Source organism: Eubalaena glacialis, chromosome 7, assembly GCF_028564815.1.
Source record: "Eubalaena glacialis isolate mEubGla1 chromosome 7, mEubGla1.1.hap2.+ XY, whole genome shotgun sequence".
Classification (NCBI taxonomy): Eukaryota; Metazoa; Chordata; class Mammalia; order Artiodactyla; family Balaenidae; genus Eubalaena; species Eubalaena glacialis.
Genome location: NC_083722.1, coordinates 106,358,739 through 106,377,546, shown reverse-complemented (window position 1 = coordinate 106,377,546; position 18,808 = coordinate 106,358,739). Strand labels below are relative to the sequence as shown.

Genomic DNA, 18,808 nt, shown 5'->3' with positions numbered 1-18,808 from the left:
AGAAGGTGTCGTCAGCCCTTTCACGGGTGAGAACACTGAGACCCAGAGAGAAGTAACTTTCAGCCAGGAGCTGGGAGAGCCAGGGTACAACTCAGAGATTCTGAGCTCACTTTCTATTACCCTACCCTGCTGGCATCAGGGAAGATGAGTGACTCCAGACCCAAATAGGGGAGGAAGCAGACAGGCAGACCAGCTGCGTGCCTCTCTCCTCAGCCCTCAGAGATCACCCAGATCTCTTACCACGCTGAAGTTTTGTTTCCTGCCCAAGCACTTTGGGACTAACCAGATTGTTTCCAAACACATTACATAATTGTGCACATATTTATTTAATGCCATCTCTTGAATATTAAACAATCGATAATTCGGAACAGAAACACGGGCGTCTAAACCCAGCAGCTTTTGACAGGCGTGGGTGGGGAAGGAGGTTGAGGAGAGCCATCTATGAGCCATTACGGGAGAAAGAGGTGACACCCCCCTCCTCCTCCCGAGATGGGTTGAAAGGCTTCCCAGGCTTATGGTTGGCAAAAACGTAGTGGAATTTCCACCATTGGGGTTCCACCTCTTTTATTATATAATAACAAAGATGCATTAGCTCTTCCCTAAAGGATGCTTGGATCCAGGGCTTGGCCACCTGTTTATCTGTTTATGAGCGTTTACTGAGCATCCTCTATGTGCAGTCTCTGTTACACTCTGATTCACCCTTGGGGGTGCCTTCGAGTATCAAACACATGAGACCCGGTCCTCATACAGTTGACCAAATAAATATAGAAGATGGCTTCCGGGCATGGTAAGCTCTGTGAAGAAAACAAAACAGGGCTGCAGGGTGGGGAATGGCGGGCAGTCCCTGAGGAGGGGACTTCTGACCAGAGGTCCCGATGGGAGAAGCAGCCAGCCATGCAGAGGTCAGGGTGGTGGGGAGAGCATTCCAGGCGGATGGGGACGGGGGCAAGGAGCAAGTGGCCCTGGTGGGGTTGAGGAAGAGCGAAGAAGGCAGTGGGCTGGGGAGGGGTGAGTGAGGGCCCCACGTAGGCTGTGCAGGCAGAGGGATACCCCTCTGCCAGGATTGTTGGGGCCGGACCGAGAGGGCCCCCGTGAGGAGTTGGAATTGCAGTCCGTGTGCAGCGGCAAAGCTGTTGGAGGGCTCTAGCAATCTGATGAATGTTAGGAAAACATCCCTCTGCAGCTGGGACAGGACTGGGGGGTGGCAGGCATGCAGGGAAGGGCTGGGTCGAGGTTCTAGGGCTGGAGTGCTAGGGGTGGGCAGGGAGACTCCAGGGAAGACACAGGAGGGGCTGGCCGGGCCCCAAATGCTAATGGATCTGTCCAAGGTGATGGCGAGAGTTTCTCCCAGGGCAGCTGTGGAGGGCCTGGCCTGAGCCGGCAGGAATCACAGTAACTCTGATATTGATGATAATAATAGTACCTAGGATTTACTAAGCACTTACTGGCTGTGAGCCAGACATTGGGCCGAGCCCCTCATCCTCACCACCACCCTGTGATATATGTACGTTCATTATCTCCATTTCACAGAAGAGGGAGGGGACCAAGGCACAGAGTGGTGAAGTGAAATGCCCAGGGTTGCTCAGCGAGTTAGTAGCAAAGGTGGGATTTGAACCTCGTCCATCTGACTCCACGCGTATGGCCCTCAGTCCATGTTGGCCGAATGAACTGATAACAGTAACAGCAATAGCAATAATGAGAGCAGTCACTTAACTATGGTGCTGGCTATGTGCCAGGCCCTACTCTAAGTGCTTTAAAAAAACACTAATCGTTTAGCCTTCACAACAGCCCATGAGGCAGGCACGACCATTATCCCCGTTTTACAGAAGGAGAAACTGAAGCATGGAGCTTACCCTAGCCGGGATTTGAAACCGGGAGTTCTGGCTCCAGAGTCCAGGCTTTTAGCAAAATGCAGTGTAAGTTGGGGGAAGTGGACCACCTACGATCTGACTTGGCGCCATCTGCATTTCCAAGTCTGGGGCCAGGCCTGCGCTGGGCCCAAGCCCCAGGCCTGCGGGTGGGGCAGGCCCTCTGGGAGCCTGTGGGAGACCACGAAGGGCTGAACTGTCCCCCACAGAGCCTGCTGGCTCCTCAGTGGCCAAAGCAGAGGGCCTCCCAGAGCCTGGCCCTCCTATAGCTGCCAAGGTGAGCCAGTGCGGCCTGAGCAGAGAAAGTCCTTGACAACAGAACGGAGAAATCCCACCACTCTCTTTGCCAACAGGAGCATACAGAGAGAAGTGAACCGAGAGGGGTTCATCAAGTCAGAGAACGTCCATGGGAAATATTTACTCCAAGTCTATTCAGGAACAACCCCCAGAGCAGTCCCAGTGGAACCTCTTTTAAGTAAAAACTACAGGCATCCTTCCCTATAAATAAATCCAATTGGCAGAGTTTCCACATCAGAGCAACATATTAGGCCGTCGTAACTAAGGCCAGTTTACAAGTAAGTCAGCTGTCCTTCAGAGGTGGACGGTAATTCCCATCTGAGGGGCAGTGCTGGGGCGGGGGAACAATGCGTGCGAAAGTGCTGTGTGAAAGGTGAAAACTTGCACACATAAGGGCTTTTAAAGTATTTGCGGATTCGTAAATATCTCATCCTTTCCTTGCATCCTGCTCTCAATGAGAGAACAGAGAAAAACGTGGTCCCATGCCCTGGCCAGACTGCCCAAGAGTCTGCAATACCGGGGATGGAGCAGAGAGGCTGGGGAAACGCACCCCAAACCCCGGAAACTCCTCAAAACAGGTTCTGTCTTGGGAGGTGGGCGCAGCAGACGACCAAGCTCCACGGCTCTCCTGCCGGTTTCAGGTCCTGACCCTGCAATCCTTGGCAAGGCGTTTAAATTTCTGCCACTGCAGTTTTATGTCTTTCAAATGGGAGTAAGAAGCCCTCCCTCATGAGACTGTTGGACGGGTTAAGTGGGAGAGGACATCGCAGGGCATGGAGTGTCACCTGCTGCTCAGTGGGTCTCTGCCCCCGGTGGCCCCAGTGGGAACGGTTGCCTCAGGTGTGAAGACCCCGGACCCCTTCCCACTGGAACCATATCAGTTTCTCTGAACCGTACAAACACTGGGAACACTTTGCCACCTGTGTTAGTTTGCTGGGGCTGTTGTGACAAAGCACCACAAGCTGGGTGGCTTAAATCAGCAGACATTTCGTGTCTCACAGATCTGGAGACTGGAAGTCTGGCATTCACGGGGTTGATTCCTTCTGAGGGCCGTGAGGGAGACTCTGTTTCCGGCCTCCCCTGCAGCTTCTAGTGGTTGGAAGTTTCATCATCCTTGGTGATCCTTGGCTTGTGGATGCATTACCCCATCCCCACCTTCACATCATCTTCCCTCTCTGCTTGTCTATCTCTGTGTCCAAATTTCCCCTTTATAAGGACACCAGTCCTGTAGGGTCAGAGTTCACCCTAATAACCCTCTCTTAACTTGCTTACCTCTGAAAAGACCCTATTTCCAAATAAGGTCATGTTCACAGGTACTGGGAGTTAGGACTTCAACATCCCTTTTGGGGGACACACAACACCCTCCTAATTGTTTGAAGCTGATTCCGAATGGGCTCCAGGTTCATTCACGACATTTCTGAAATAGACTCAAAGAATATTTTACATCATTTTCTAAAAGAACAATGTCCTCAAAATCACTGGCTCCTTAGCTTCCAGTAGATCCCTCATGAACACTTGGCCTTAACAAACCCCAGTCTGGCTCTCTCAGCCATTATCTTATATGAAGAGCAGGTGGGTTTGAACCCAAGCCCTTGGTCAGCACTGACTGTGAGCTGGACTCCAGGAACATGGGAAGCCACGGTCCCAGCTGTTGATGCAGTCGCAGGGGAAGGCCACAGGACAGATAGGAGTGCACCTGGCTGTTGCTGGGCAGGTGGGTGCTGGGGCCACCAGGGTCCTTCCCAGCAGTGATCTTCGAGAAGTGAGGGGAAGAGGCTTCCTTCCCGGGAAGGAAGCCTTTGTCTCCTTGCAGGTGGACATGAGTGCTCCCAGGACCACAAGAGAACCCTCACCTGCTCTTTTCCGTGGTCAGATAACTAATCAGTCACTCAGCTGTCATTCTGGGATGAGACCCACTCCTGGGCCTCTGTCTACACAGGAAGTGCAGAGGAACCGCGAGCCTGTCATCCCCATGGCACCCCCAGCCCGGGTCCCTGGAGAGTGAGGGGTCGGTAGTAGACCCCACCTTCTTGCCTGATCTCCATTCTTAAAATAAGCTCCCCCACCTTGAATATTGGAGGTGCCCACTTCACTTGAACTGAGAGCCAGGAATCCGTTTCCAAACACGCCGTGACCGGGTAGGAGTGCCCTGGACTAGGCACAAGCAGGCCTGGGCGCTGGGTCGAGTCCCAGCGCTGCCAGTCTGAGCTCTGTGACCCCAGGTGAATCTTGCACTTTTCCAGTCTCAGTTTCCCGTGTACGAAGTGGAGATGGTTCCTACCTCACGAGTGAGGGGCGTCTTTAAAGGGCTCGTGCAGTGCTGGGCACCCAGTCGGCATGCTCCCTCTTCTCTCTCTGGGCTTCAGTTTCCTCCCCTGCAAGCAAGGCTGTTGGACCAAACGGGCTCTGGCGAGCTCCATGTGGCTCTTGGGGTGCCCTCCAGGGAGTCCAGCATCTGGCCGGGCCGAGGAGACCTCCCAGCCCATAGGCCTGCTCTGCCAGGAGCTCGCTGAGTGAGCTGGGGCAACTGCTCCCCACTGCTCGCAGGCCTGGTGGCTCAGGGTGACCGTGGTGAGGTTCCTGGAGACTCTGACCTCATGCAGCCATCCAGAGGTCTGAGTCTGTGCCTCACCAGGTGCCCTAAATTCTCATACCCCATTCTTTTCTTGCCCATCTCAAAGGCTCTGAGAATGCCAATCAGATGCTCCCTACCCATCCCCAGGCCACCTCCGGCATGCTGGAGGCAAAAGCATCTTCATGGGGACACCGCCCAGTGCCTTGCACATGCCATGTCCTGTGCTGGGCACCCGACAAGTACTTGTGCAGCTGAATGTATTACGGGATCCGCTCACCCAGATTGAAGTCCAGGGGGCAGAATGTTTTACCCCTTCTGGGGGAGGGAGGTAAATGTCCCAGGGACATTTCTGTTCTCAGAGTGGAGCTGCAGTAGAAGAAGATGCATAACAGAAGCCACTAGTGCACTCATGGTGGGCTTGTGGGCAGGAAGGCTAGGGACGGGCTGCATTCAAGTCAGCCTTTCTCTGCGACTCTTGTTGTGGAGTGAGGTCTGACCCTGAGCCTTGAGATGGTACTGTTGGTGCCTTTTCACTGTTTCTGGGGGAATTCTGCTCACCGCACTGCACCAAGGTGAGAATGAAACAAGAAAATATGTAGGAAGTAGAGTGGGCACATGGCGTGGTAGAGAGAGCATGGACGTTGGGTTCACACCCGGCCCTGCTGGGTGACCTTGAGCAAGTGACCTCCCCTCTCTGGGCCTTAGCTGGCTGATCTAGAAACAGGTCACAGTGTTGTCATGAGGACCAAAGGCGCTCCTGTAGGCCACGTGCCCACCCCAGCCTACTCCCTCCCCCACGCCCCCAACCCCACCAGCTGACTGCATGGCTAGGCCTTGCCCCCCTTTGCTGGGCCCCTGGCATCATGCAGACAGGCCAGATGCCCAACCTCAGATGCCAAGAGCAGAATCCCCTGGGCCCGGCCTGGGAGGGGTCCTGCCCTCCGGGTCTTTCCTTTCACTTGGTCTATCTTCGCTGGGTGCTGGCAGCTGCAGTAGCAGAAGCCCTGTGCTCAGGCTTGGAAAGACCAGACAGTGTCAATCACTCAGTGTGGGGCCCTTTCCTCTCTGTGCCTCAATTAGCCTGTCTGTAGACTGGGCACAGCACCCCCTGCCTCAGGGGCTGGCATGGGGGCTACTGAGGTAACCAATACGCAAGGGCCTGGTAGGTAATTGCTCAAAACTATTTGCTGCGTCAGAGTCCAATGGGGTCAAAGGCCACTGGGGTCCCAGGCATTCCTGAGCTCCCTCAGGCCTCACTCTCAGCCTTGGCCTGCCTGGGGTCGAGGGTGCCCCCTCCCCAGGGTCAGTGGGAGAACTAAGAAGGGACCTGCCTTCCCTTCACTAGGGAAGAACAATAAAAACTTGTAGCATCTTATTGTTAGAAGGAACCAAAGAACTCCTCAACAACCCCACCCAATGACTGGTAACTTTTTAATTTCTTGCTGGTTACCTCCAGGGACAGGGACCTCACTACCTGTTGCGTAACCAAGAGCAGAGATGGCACCCAGTTCACACACCTTGTGCGCAGGCATTTTATGCATATATAAACCCAGTGCTCCTTACTCAGGGCATTATGACTTTTACTTTACACACAGTTTTAACCACATGAGTTATCTGATTTCTTTAGCTTAATTGAAGACCCTGCTCGGGTTTCACCTCCCCTGAAATCATCCCCAACAGAACTTCCATCCTCATGAAAATTAACCACTCACCCTCTGTCCCTGCAGCTCTTCAGATATGTCTCTGTTGTAGAATGTATCCTATTGTGTTTTACTTGGCTGTTCAGTTACATCTCTCTCACTAGATCCTAACTCCCTAGAAGGAGTGGGGCAGTGGAAAGAGCTTGCTTGGACCTTAACTCAAATAGGTCTGACCTTCATGCCCTCTTCCCTCCTGGCTGTGTGACCCAGAGGAAATGATCTAACCTCTCTGAGCACATGGATCAACGTCAGAGTCTTCATGATCCTCTCGCCCTCCTTGAGCAGAGTCCAAGTCTTCTTACCCCTGTCTCCCTAGTCCCTGACCCACAGTGGGTGCTGAGCACTTGTTGAGGAGAGGGAGCGCAAGGAGGCCATGGGTACAAGTTATGAGGTGGCAGGGGAGGGAGTTTTTCTGCTGGAAGAGCCTGCAGTGCTGAAGCCAAGAGACAAAACAGTCAGGAAAATAAGATGCACAGGCCAGACACATGCAGCAGTCTGGGGCTACTTAGGGAAGGGGCAGCAGAGGGAAACACATCACCACCCAGGAGCCACCCCACGCAAACTGCCAGCACTGTGGTCCCTGAACCACCTTTGTTCAACAGGAAAGTGTTCGTCTAGTACCTGTGTGACTTAAACTGCCTTTTAAAAAGCAAAAGGCTGAGAAGCGAAGGAAATCGCTAGGTTGACTAAATAATATGTTTGCGACATAGATGTTCTACTGTTTGTCAAATAGGAGCCGTTGTGATCAGCAAAATATCAATTCATGTAAAAGTGAAAAACATAGTCAAGGGCGAGTTCCTTACACCTGAAATGTTTAAAGTAAAACAAACGTCAGCACGCAAAGGGGAAGATTATAGGAGCTGGGAAGTCACTTGTGTGGAAGGGCTCCTTCTCCAGAGATGCTGGAGAAAGTCTGTCTCTCCGTTCGACAGGAAACAGGCATGTTTTCTTCCTGTTCTCTGTCAGTGGACAGAAGGGAATCGGGCACACTATAAGGGAACAAGCAAGGAGTGTCATGGGGCCACGAGACAGGATGAGTGGGGGACTGTGTCACCTTTTTTCCCTTTAGTCTAGAGAGGCTTCCTGGAGGAGGCGAGATCCAGGCTGTTTGGTCCAGGCCCTCCCCACTGCCCCTGACCTGGCCTCTCCCCAGTGCTCACACTCACGTGGCTGCTTCATTGGAAGCCTCTATGCTGGGGTCTGGCCAGATGCACATGTGGTGGCTGCCCTTTCCTGATGTTCCCAGGGCCACTCTATACCAGTGACTTGTACAGGGAGTCCTCAGAACAAAAGGACTTCCAGGTAACCAGGATTGGAGCCAGGGCACCGCTGATAGGATCAGAAGCCTCAAGTGAACGATAGCCCAGGAGGAAGCCAGGGCCACAGAGAAGTGCCCACCACCCGCACTGCTTTTGGCAGTGGCACCGTTTTGCCGAGCACAGGCGCTGTGGAGGCCGGCCGTGCTGCCCCACCCCTCCCCACCCTGGCCTCCCCTTCGCTGGTCCCAAGACCAGAGAGGGAGGCAGCCCTGCTGGCAGCTGGACCAGGCACCGTGGCCACCTCACAGGGTATAGCCACAGGCTGCACACTTCCGTGGTCACTGTCGGTGCTGAAGCCAAGAGCGGGGGTTTGTGTCCGTGGCCTGGGATGCAGCAGGGACACCGGGGGATTCGCCACCATCTCCAGCCCAGGTATGGGTGCGTGGTTCACCGGCATAGCCTGCAGCCCTGGACTGGCTGGGCCCCTCGGGGGCCTGGGACTCCAGCGCAGAGGGGGCACTGAGATGGAAGCAACTTAGTACAAGGGGAGGGACCGCAAGCCTATGAGTGCTGGGCCGGGAGGGAGGCTGGAGGGCAGGCATGCCCTTTGGAAGTTGATGAGGAGCTCCACGGGGTCAGTCTCTGGCCCTCACTCAGCTCTCTGGGCACCCTTCCTGCGCAGGGCTGCTAACGTGAGCGAGAGAGTGAGATAGCCCAGGTTCAAATCCAGACCCCTGTGTGACTTTGCACATTTACCTCTGCTCTCTGTGCCTCAGTTTCCCACCCTGTAAAATGGGAGTGGTGATAGTGGGACCTATTTCTTAAGGCTGTTATGAAGATCAAATAAGATGGTAGATGCAGCCCCGTAGCTCTGAGCATCTCCACTGCCCCCTGCTACTCCCTGAACAAGGGACCCACCTTCAGAGGGTGCCTGATCAGCGCTGGAAGGAAAATTAAGAGACTCTTTAGGCTATCTGCCTATTTCACAGGTGCAACTGCAAAGGAGGTGCTCTAGGTTATGGCCTCAGACTTCAAATCAGACAGACCGGGGTTTGAACCCTGTGTCTGCAAACTTTTCAGCTGGAAGCCTCAGACAAGTTCTTGACCCTCTGACCCCCATTTTTTTTCATATGTGAAGTGGAGATAATTATAGGATCTACTTCATGGGATACTTGCGAGGATGAAATCATGCCTCACACATAAAAGGTTTATCCTGTACTTCATACTTAAATCGGGAGCCACTATCACCACCACCATCATCACTATTGTTACTATTATTGTTGTCATTGTTGTTGATGCTGATGTTTTGAGGAAAGGGAGACTCGGAGAGGGAAAGGGACCTGCCAGCAGTCACACAGCAAGTCAGAGGGCAAGACAGGGTCCAGCCTTGACCTCCTAACCCCAAGTCCCTGTTCTTTCTGCTTCCCTCACCATCTCATTGAACCTCATTGGTCTTCGCCGCCCCTCAGCACATCCTGCCTAGAGCTTGGTTTCCGCTTGCAAGAGGTCACCCTAAAGCGTATGAGACCTATATTTTACTGACCTCGTTGCTTCTGGGCACAGATTTGGGGGCACCACACAGGGGAAGCTGGCATCCCCCAAGATGCTGGGCCAGCAGAGAGCTGGGGGAGGCTATCTTCTCACCATGATTTCCTCAGTACCCCTCCAAAAGCCCACAGCTTCCCACTGTGCCCAGGGATCCTTGGCCAGGGAGAACCCTGAGGGGGGCAGGATACAGCTTTTGAGGGCAGAACTCCTTGTTTTCCAAGAGGCTCCTTAGGAAGGGAAGGATTGGGACCTCAGCTTCCACCAAGGTTTCCTTGGATGTTGGGGACAGATCTGGGGTCACCCTCAGGGGTCTCCTGGTTCCTTAGCTGATCTGGGCCACCTCTGAAGGCTTGCCTCTGTCTCTCCACCTTCTAGCCATCTGAGCTTGGGCCTTCCCTGGCAGGGAGGGACGGAGACACAAGAGGAGGCTGAGGAGGGAGAGGAGAGAGAGGATGGAGTTTGCTTTAAGGAGAAAGAAGAGTTATATACTTGTTTTAATAATATAAATATTACATGAGCAATGATAATTATTATGATTCCCGTTTATTGAACACTTACTATGCACCAGGCACTGTGCTAAGAACTTTATATATGTTATTTCAATTCATCTTGACCATAGCCTAATCAGGTAGAAAATATCATGATACCCATTTTATAGATGAGTAAACTAGAAGAGATTTATTTATATACCATAAATATGGTAATATGGCATCTGTGGTAACTACAGATGCCAAGCAGATGAAATAAAGGATGGATTCTGAGTGGGATAATAGGGAGTGCTGGGGACTGTGGCAAATTGGAGAGAGTCATTTCAGTTGTTTTTTTGTTGAGGCATGATACACATACATTAAAGCAGGTAAAGAGCACTCATCTCAAATGTACCATCTGATGATTTTTACACATATTTACACCACCCAGATCAAAGTACATATAGAATATTTCTAGTACCCCAAACATTCCTTGTGAGGCATACAAATTTAATTTTTTAAAAAATTCTGCAAAACTGTCACAGCCAAGAGGCACCTAAGGAAGCATGATGACTAAATATAATCTGGTATCCTGGATGGGATCCTGGAACAGAAAAAGGACTTTAGGTAAAAACTAAAGAAATGTGAATCAAGTATGGACTTTAGTTAATATTAGCATATCAGTATTGATTCATTAATTGTGAAAAATGCACCATAGTAATGTAAGCTGTTAATAATAAAGGGAACTGGATGTGGGGTAGGTGGGAACTCTCTGTACTATTCTTAGCAAATTTTTTGTAAATCTAAAACTGTTCTAAAACAAAAAGTCTATTTAAAAAAAAAAAAAGCACTCTTCAGATATTTAAGCAAAATATATCCATGGGCAGGGTCTGGCCTTTGAGCTGCCAGTTTGGGACCTCCAGTGGTCTAATGCCCTTATTTTACAGATGAGGAAACTGAGTCCCCCAAAGGGGAAGGCACTCGTCAGGGCGCCACAGTGGGTCAGTGGCAGAGCCAGGACTGAAAGGCTGGTCAGTGCTCAGCTGTAAAGGATGGGGTTTGGGGCGTGGGTTCAGGGCTGCCAGGGTCTCCCTGAATCCTGAGTGCCTTGCTGAGGACTCACCCTACAGGAAGCTGCCAGGTGCCACTGGCTTCCCTCTACTGCTTCCCCCTGAGCTCTCCAGGGCTGTCAGTTGGAAACCAGTTCTCCCACTGGCCTCGGCCCCAAAGGGAGTGGTCATGGGCAGTTCCTGTTCTGGGAGCAGGGTGTCGCCTTCCCACTCCCCGCCCCCCCCAGCCTCGATACACCTGGTACATGTCCCCATGGCCAGCATGGGGTCTGAGTTGAGTGTTGGATGGATGGGTGAGTGAAGAAATGAAGGGGGGGAGAAATGAATGGAAAGTGTGGATGGTTGAGAGACGGTGGGGGGAATAAAGGGTGCCAGGAGTGCAGACTCTGCAGCCAGATGGCCTGGGCCTGCCACCTCCAGCCACAGGACTTTGGACAAGTCAACCTCTCTGTGCCTCAAATTCCTCATCTGAAAGTGGAGATAATGGTAGCTCCTGTGCCTTACAGGAGTGTGGAGAGGATTAAAGGAGTTGATTGACATGAGGGAGGAAAGTAATAAATATAGGCCAGGAGGGAAGGAGAAATGGAGGCGGGGTGATGATTTCGTTTCGTATTGGGACATGGAAACCTGGATGAAGCCACAGGACTGGCCACTGACCCAGAAAAGGGGTTGGGTAGCTTCACACAGTGGTTAGAGCACAGATTCGGGAGCCAGGCTGCCAGGAATCAAATTCCAAGGCCACCACTTACTAGCCACGTGGCCTTGGGCAAGTGAGATAACCTCTGTGTGCGCCAGTGTCTTCTCTGTAAAATAGGTGTGATAACAACAGCACTCGCTTCACGAGGTTGTTATGAGAATTAAGTAGTTGTTTGGTATGTGTGTAGCCCCTGGGACTATACCTGGTATGTTTAAAACAACCTCTGGCATATAACAAGTATTTGTTAAATAACTGGGAGAGGTTTTATACCAGAAACCCACTCCTCTCTCTGGAAGGCACTGACTCTCGCCAGAGAGCGAGGTCCAGGCGTTATAAATTCTCTTACCTCCTGAATCCAGGTAGGAAACTGCCCTTCGCGAAGCCAGACGGGGTGAGGGCCGAACTGCTGACCAGTTGCCCATCTATATGGCCTCACCCACTCCAGCCAACCCCGGGGTGAGCAGCATTTCTCATATTTTAAGAGAAGCCAGAAATCTGGATTCTGCACAATTCCCCAATTTTTAAACATTGGCTCTCAGTTCAACTTTATTTTAAGCTCTGAGCAAAACAAACAAATTTATTTTAAGCTGGCTGCTCTCCCAAACAGTTGATTTGCAGCTTCCACCCCAGTCTAGCCCTGCCAGTTTGCTTTCTTTTATTATTTTTTTCCTGCATTTTAGAGAAAAGGAAACTGAGGCACAGAGAGAAATGCTTGGACCTGTGTGTCTGACTTTTTAGTGGAGGCAACAAGCAATCTCCTAGTTTCCCTCTCCCGGCTGCAAGCGACACGGGGTCCCGGGGGAATCCACCAGGCTTTGCAGCAGGTGAGGGAGGGGGACTTGAGGGGGAATTTTCCCCTCAGCCTGGGTTCTTCCAGTAGCATATTTGAAATATGATGTTTGCTGACCAGATGCCATCTGCGCCATGCGTCAGGGGTGCAGCTGATATGAAGCAGAGTTTCCCCACTTCCAAAGCCTTAGCAAAGATTAGGGATGCTGGGACCCCCAGCTTCACTTCCAGCACTGGCCCGGCAGATGGGAGGCCACGATTCCAAGGGGTTCCTGACCCTCAGTCTGTGGGAAAGAGCTAGCAATAAACTCTATGTAAAGAAAGTCACTAAGTGAGAACTAAAGGGGTTGAGGAATGAGGGGAGGCATGTTCTGGAGGGATTTTTTTTTTTTTTTTTTTTTTTTTTTTTTTGCAAGAGGGTTAATTTACAGACCTGTCATACTCTGAACTTGAGTTGTTTTTTCTTTTCTTTTGAAAAACTGCTCTTTGGTTCCCATTTACTTAACCTGTCTGTGCCTCCGTTTCCTCATCTGTAAAATGGGGATAAACATTGTACTAACCTCCTGCAGCTTACGATGAGGATGCAATGAGACAGCATGTGCCGAGGATTACGCAATAAAAACCAGTGTGGTTGTCATTGTCAGCTGCAGCCCGCCGCCCTGTCTGCACAGGTGGTGACTTGAGGAGCTGTGGCTCTTGGCCTTTCTTCACCCTGACTCTCTACGTGTTTGTGATCTTAGCTTTTTCTGGAGACCTACCAGCTGTGGCGTGCCTCTCATGGGTCAGCTTCTATGCTAGACCCTCCCACCCATTTTCTCTTCCTTAACCCTCAGAGCAACACTGGGAAGCCAACACCATCATCAGCTTTGCAGATGAAGAACCTGAGGCTCTCGGAGGAAACATGACTTATCCAAGGTCACACCCACAGGGGGACCTGACCTTGAGCACACCCTGTTACCTTCCTGAGCCTCTAGCTTCCTCATCTGTAAAAGGGGGTTCAGGGGCTTCCCTGGTGGCGCAGTGGTTGAGAGTCTGCCTGCTAATGCAGGGGACACGGGTTCGAGCCCTGGTCTGGGAAGATCCCACATGCCGCGGAGCAACTAGGCCCGTGAGCCACAACTGCTGAGCCTGCGCATCTGGAGCCTGTGCCCCGCAACAAGAGAGGCGGCGACAGTGAGGGGCCCACGCACCGCGATGAGGAGTGGCCCCCCACTTGCCACAAGTAGAGAAAGCCCTCCCACAGAAACGAAGACCCAACACAGCCAAAAATAAATAAATAAATAAATAAATAAATAAATAAATAAAAAGGGGGTTCAGGACACCCACCCCAGGGCCGCTGTGAGGACCTATGAGGTAATGACTTGGAAAGTGCGCTGTCAGCTGCAAATCCCAGCCAAATGGGCAGCATCGCTTTGAGTCCTGCAGAGGCCTGATCCCTTTCGGGGTTCAGTGCGCTTTGGCAGCAAGAGCTACAGAGGAAAGTTATTTCAAGTGTCTTTTTCTTGGGTGGGTTCCAAAATGCATCTCCTCTCTCCATCTAACAAGTGCAAAGCTGGCTTCAGCAGGGCCTATGCCTAACGCAAGTAACCTCCAGTGCAGTGACCTGGGAGGCGGAAGGAGGTGGGCATGGTGGCCGCAGGGGAGACAGGGTCATGCAGAAGACCTCAGGCTGTGGAGTCAGATAGACGTGAGATCAAATCCTGGCTCTTCTACTTCCTAGCTGGGTGACCTTGAACCTGCTATTTAACCTCTCTGAGCCTCACACAGAGTATTGTTATGTTGGGGGGTCGGGGCGGGGTGGTGCTGAGCACGGCTGCTGAGAAGCACAGCATGAGGATCCACAAACATCCAGTGAGACAAGTACCAGGTCCAAGGCTGGGACAGCCGACCTTGCAGAGGGTGGGGGCCCGGATAGAAACCAGCCACAGGGCCGGGGGAGAAGGGTTCCTGCTGAACCTGGGAAGGGAACACGGGTCAGGCAGGATTTAGCAGGACACACACACTGGGAAGGAACGCCAGCCAAGTAGGTCTTAGCAGCACATGTACACTGGCCCATGCGTAGCTGGAGGGCAGGCACAGCGTACTCTTCGTCCCTGTGGCCTGGCTCCCGACCAGTGCACAGACTAGATTTTAAACACTGAATTTAGCGTCCAGTTCCCTTTCTGCCTCAAACCTACCCGTTTAATCCTCCTTGTCCTTCAGTCTCCAACCCCACCACCCGCCTCTGTGAAGTGTAGAAGAACACAGGCTCCGGTTTCAGACAGATTGGGATTCAAATCCAAACTCTGCCCTTTCTGGCTGAGTAGCCTTGGGCAAATTACCTCCCCTTTCTGACCCTCAGTTTCCTCTTCTGTAAGTGAGCTAACACTGCCCCTCCCCCCCAGCAGAGTTACTGTAGGAGAGGATGTAGATGAAAGCACCTCGCATGGTCCCTGACACATAGCAGGCATTCCAACAGTGGCACTGCTGTTGTTCCTTCCAAGTGTAGCCCGGGGCCATCTCTGGCTCCTCTGTTCTCCCCAAGGCAGACTGAACTCCCCAAGGAGGTCATGATTTGTCTTTACATCTCAGATGACAGGAGACAAGCACCTAGGCTGTATACATCAGTGAAGAATAAGTGTCACCCTCGTTCCCACAGTCTCTTTACATAATTTCCACACTGCTCCTATGTTGATTGGACATGGTGGGCTTAATAACATCCATAAAACACCTCGAAAATGAGCACCAGAAGGCGAATCACTCGGGATGAAGGGGTGAACCACCCCCAGGGACTAAAAAAACACCATCCTCTAGCTGTGGGAATGTGAACGTTCATTAGTGTCTCTGAAAGTTCCCAGGTTGAAAGTTCATGAATGAAGGGCTTTCTGGTCCCGGATCCCATGTCTTATTCTCGAGGATGGCCTGGAAACCTTGTACCTTTGCTCAACTGACTATTTATGGGTGCCTCTCTGGCACCTCCTGGTCAGGATGCGTTCCTGAAAGGTGGCCCTGGCTCTGATCCCTGCGGCAGGAATCCTACCAAGGTGGGGCTGGTGGGGTCTGGGCCCGTAGAGGGGTCCCCTGCCCATCTGGGATGTGTGTGCCCTTGAAGCCTGAAGCCTGTCCGTGCCTGGCTCACACCCACTTACCCTACATGCAGTGCAGACCCTGTTCTGGGAGCCTCCTCCTCAGAACTGGAAACAGGGCTCCCCCTGTTATTAGCTGGGAAATCCTGCTTTAACACCCAGCACTGTTGGAGCACCTCCACGGCCATAGGCAAGGGCCTCGGAGAGATCGTCTGCAGCAACATGGTCTCACTGCCACCCCCTGAGCCCCTGGTGACGTAGTGCCTACAAAAGTCATGCAGTTTGGTCCAACATAATCACAACATAAAGGAACAGTCCCTAGCCCACGCTTGGCCCCTCCAGCCCATCTCTTCTTCCGTGTTACTTAGGATTTCTCTCCACTCACCTCCCACGGGCACGGAGGGGTTCACCGCCTGTTCAAGACCGGGCGTCTGAGCTTAAAGGTGGCCCCCAGCCCCCTTACCGCCTGCTCCAGCGCTGGCTCCCACACCCGGCCTCTCCCTCTGGGCCCCTGAGCTAATTACAGGCTTCCCTCAATGATTCTAAGGAAAAGCTAACTAAATCAGGGTCGGCCATCAATTTTCCAGCTAAGGACAGGCAGCCCGTCCCCTCCTTCTCCATTCCAGGATTCTGAAACCCTGGCTGCAGCTTTGTTTGAGTCTGAGAACAGAGTTTCTCTCTTAGGGCTGATTTGAGGAAGAGCAGCAAGACAGGACATTTCCCTCGCTGCTCCTCTGCCCCGTGTCGGGGTGACCATGTGGGAGCAGGTAGGGGGCTTGAAGGACTGGGGTGCAGCCAGATCTGAGCAGCTCGGGGAAGGTGTGTGAGGAGATGAAGCAGGTGACAGCCTCTCACATGCAACATATAAAGCAGCCAGCGTGGCGCAGGGGCTGAGCCAGTGTTTGTTGAATGAAGGAGTGACTACAAAGCGCCTGGCCCAGTGCCGCTTGCAGAGTAAACACTGAACGATGTTCTTTCTCTTGTCCTTCCTGGAATTCCCATTTGTAACTATAAATATTCATGGGACAAGGTGGCTAAGTTCCTAAAACCTTTATGTGAATACGTTTATTGCACATGTTTCCCCTTTGAAATGTGAGGGCAAGAAAGGTCAGGGATGGCTGGGGGCAGTGGGGGTGGGAACTGAGGGCTCTGCTCCCACCGCCTGGCTTCCTTTATCTGGGACTCAGCATCCCCTCTGTAAGGAGGGGTGCCTTGATACGAGTCCCACCTGTGATTTTCAGCCCCTTCCTGCTTTGTCCCCTCATTAGCCGTGTCCTCCTAACCTCCTCGCAGGGGCTGATGTCCGCAACCAGCACGTGGCCATCATTATTTGTTTACTCAGTGCCCACTCGATTGCAGGCAATGAGTGACATGCTTAAATAATTAAGGAGACCCCGAAGGCAGGGAACACATGGGGGCTGAGGACGCACTCTGTGTGCCAGGTTCAGCAGAGCACTCAGGACACAGGCTCTGGAGTCTGATTTGAATCCCAGCTAGCTGTGTGACCTTCGGCAAGTCACCTAACCTTTCTGTGCCCCAGTTTTCTCCTCTGCAAAATGGGCGTGATAGTAATAGTATGTCCCTCATAAGGTTGTTGTAAGACTTAAGTGAGTTCATATGTGCCAAGTGCTCAGAACAGGGCCTAGAATGTAGTTGGCGCTCCCTAAGCATTAACCATTCCTCGTATTTCAGAACTAGGAGCTCACTGATTCCTCACCAAAGCCTGGCCTGTACGATGGCTCCCGTTTTACAGATGAGGTTTGGGGAGGAGAAACCCCTTGGCCCCGGTTACCCAGAATGAAATCCCGGCTCCACTGCTCTCTCTCAAAGAGGAGGGTCTGGCAGTGCCTGTCAGGACAAGCAGGGCTGGGGCAGCACAGAGGTGGCGAGAGAAGAGCTGCGCCTCCCTCAGAGGCGCGAGCCGAGTCCGGAGGTGGCTATAAATACAAGAGGCGAGGGGCTTTCTAACTAGGCCAGGAATGTGTGTTAATCATTGAGGTCAGCCGGGCCGCGGCAGCTCTTGGCTGGAAAAGGGTGTATCCAGGAGCGAGCTCTCCCGGAGAAAGGAGCTGAGGAGGAGGAGGAGGAGGAGGGCGACAGGCAGTGCCCAGCGGGGGGCACGCTGGCACCCGGCCTTTGTCATGGGGCAGGGGCCGACCCCCAGGAAGGCCTCTCCTGCCCCTTGTGATCCTTGAGAAACCCTCCTGTAACCCAGATCAGATCAGCCGCCTCAAACCCACCAGCCGGCCAAGGCCACAGCTGTGGTTCGCAAAGGGCAGACCCGGGCCGCATTCTGGGGAGTGAGCACTTATTTTAATGTGTTTGGGGGAAAACACAACTGGCAAAGCAAATCCATGATCTCGTGGCTGTGAATGCTTAAGATAATATACTAAGAAGGTATATACGTTTTTTAAAAGGGAGTTGAGTGAAAGAAGGATGTGAAGTGTGTGCTATACCTGTGGAGGCGGCAAGCATCATTCCTGAGGTGTAGGGGCTTCTGGTCCCCAGGCGAACTGCCAGCCGCCTTGCCGTGGGGTCCCAGTGGCCTCTGCCACTCCCAGCCCACAGCCCAGCCCCGCCCTCCCCAAACATGCCAGGCACTGGCACCCCACCCCACCTCCACTCTCTCTGTGCCTGTCCCCCTTTCCTGGCAAGGACCAGGAGAAATGAGGTCCTCGCTGGGACCTCCTCCGCGCTGCCCTAGGCCCTTGTCCATCCACGGCCACTCCCTGCCTACGTGAGAGTCACCATAGCTGGGACCATGGCTCCCTTGGTGATGGGGAAAGCAAGCTCTGGGTGTTTCTGTCCTCCTGCTGTGCCCAGGAGGCAGACACCCGGTCACATTCTGGAGCCGTCACTGCCTGGTGCCAGTCTGTGCACGGGCACTGTCACCCTCGGGGCTCCGTCCCCTCCCTCATCTGTCAGATGGGGACACCAGCTTTCCTTCCCTGGGGTGGGGGGGGCCGGTGCGTGGAGTCAGTGTGCTTACTCCACCTAAAGGCCCACGTCAGCACTCCACAAACATTCTCCTGATTATTCGCATCATCAACACAATTGTCATCATCAGGGGCCGATGGATATTTAGTAAGTGAGTCCACGGTGGTGCAGGGTGGAGGGGAAGGGAATAGGACTAGGGCATCTTTGCATTTAGGATCAGGAGAAAGTTCTCAGTGCCTACTGACTCCGCCCCTCTCATTTTGAATACGGGGAAACTGAGGCCCGCGCTGCAGCCCTGGAACCAAGGCCCAATCTCTTGCTGTTCCACCACCATCTCCCTCCCCAGGCTGGGGGAGGAGGTGACTGAGGCCGGACTCACCTGCCCAGTGAGACACAGCAGGCCTCCCAAGCTTCCCAGCGAGACTGGGGAGGAATTCCAGGGGCTGCGGCAGCGGAATTCTCACTTCACCCAGGCAGTGAATCAAAAGCCTCATTCTTTGTAGATTCCTCCCATAGGTGGGAGCAGATGTGACCTT

The 18,808-nt window shown here is 52.8% G+C and overlaps 1 protein-coding gene across 1 annotated transcript in view; it reads left to right on the top strand.

Moving 5' to 3' along the window:
- Positions 1-18,808, top strand: part of ATP2B2 (ATPase plasma membrane Ca2+ transporting 2) — a 347,108-nt gene that overhangs the window by 158,247 nt on the left and 170,053 nt on the right. The window lies entirely within an intron of this gene.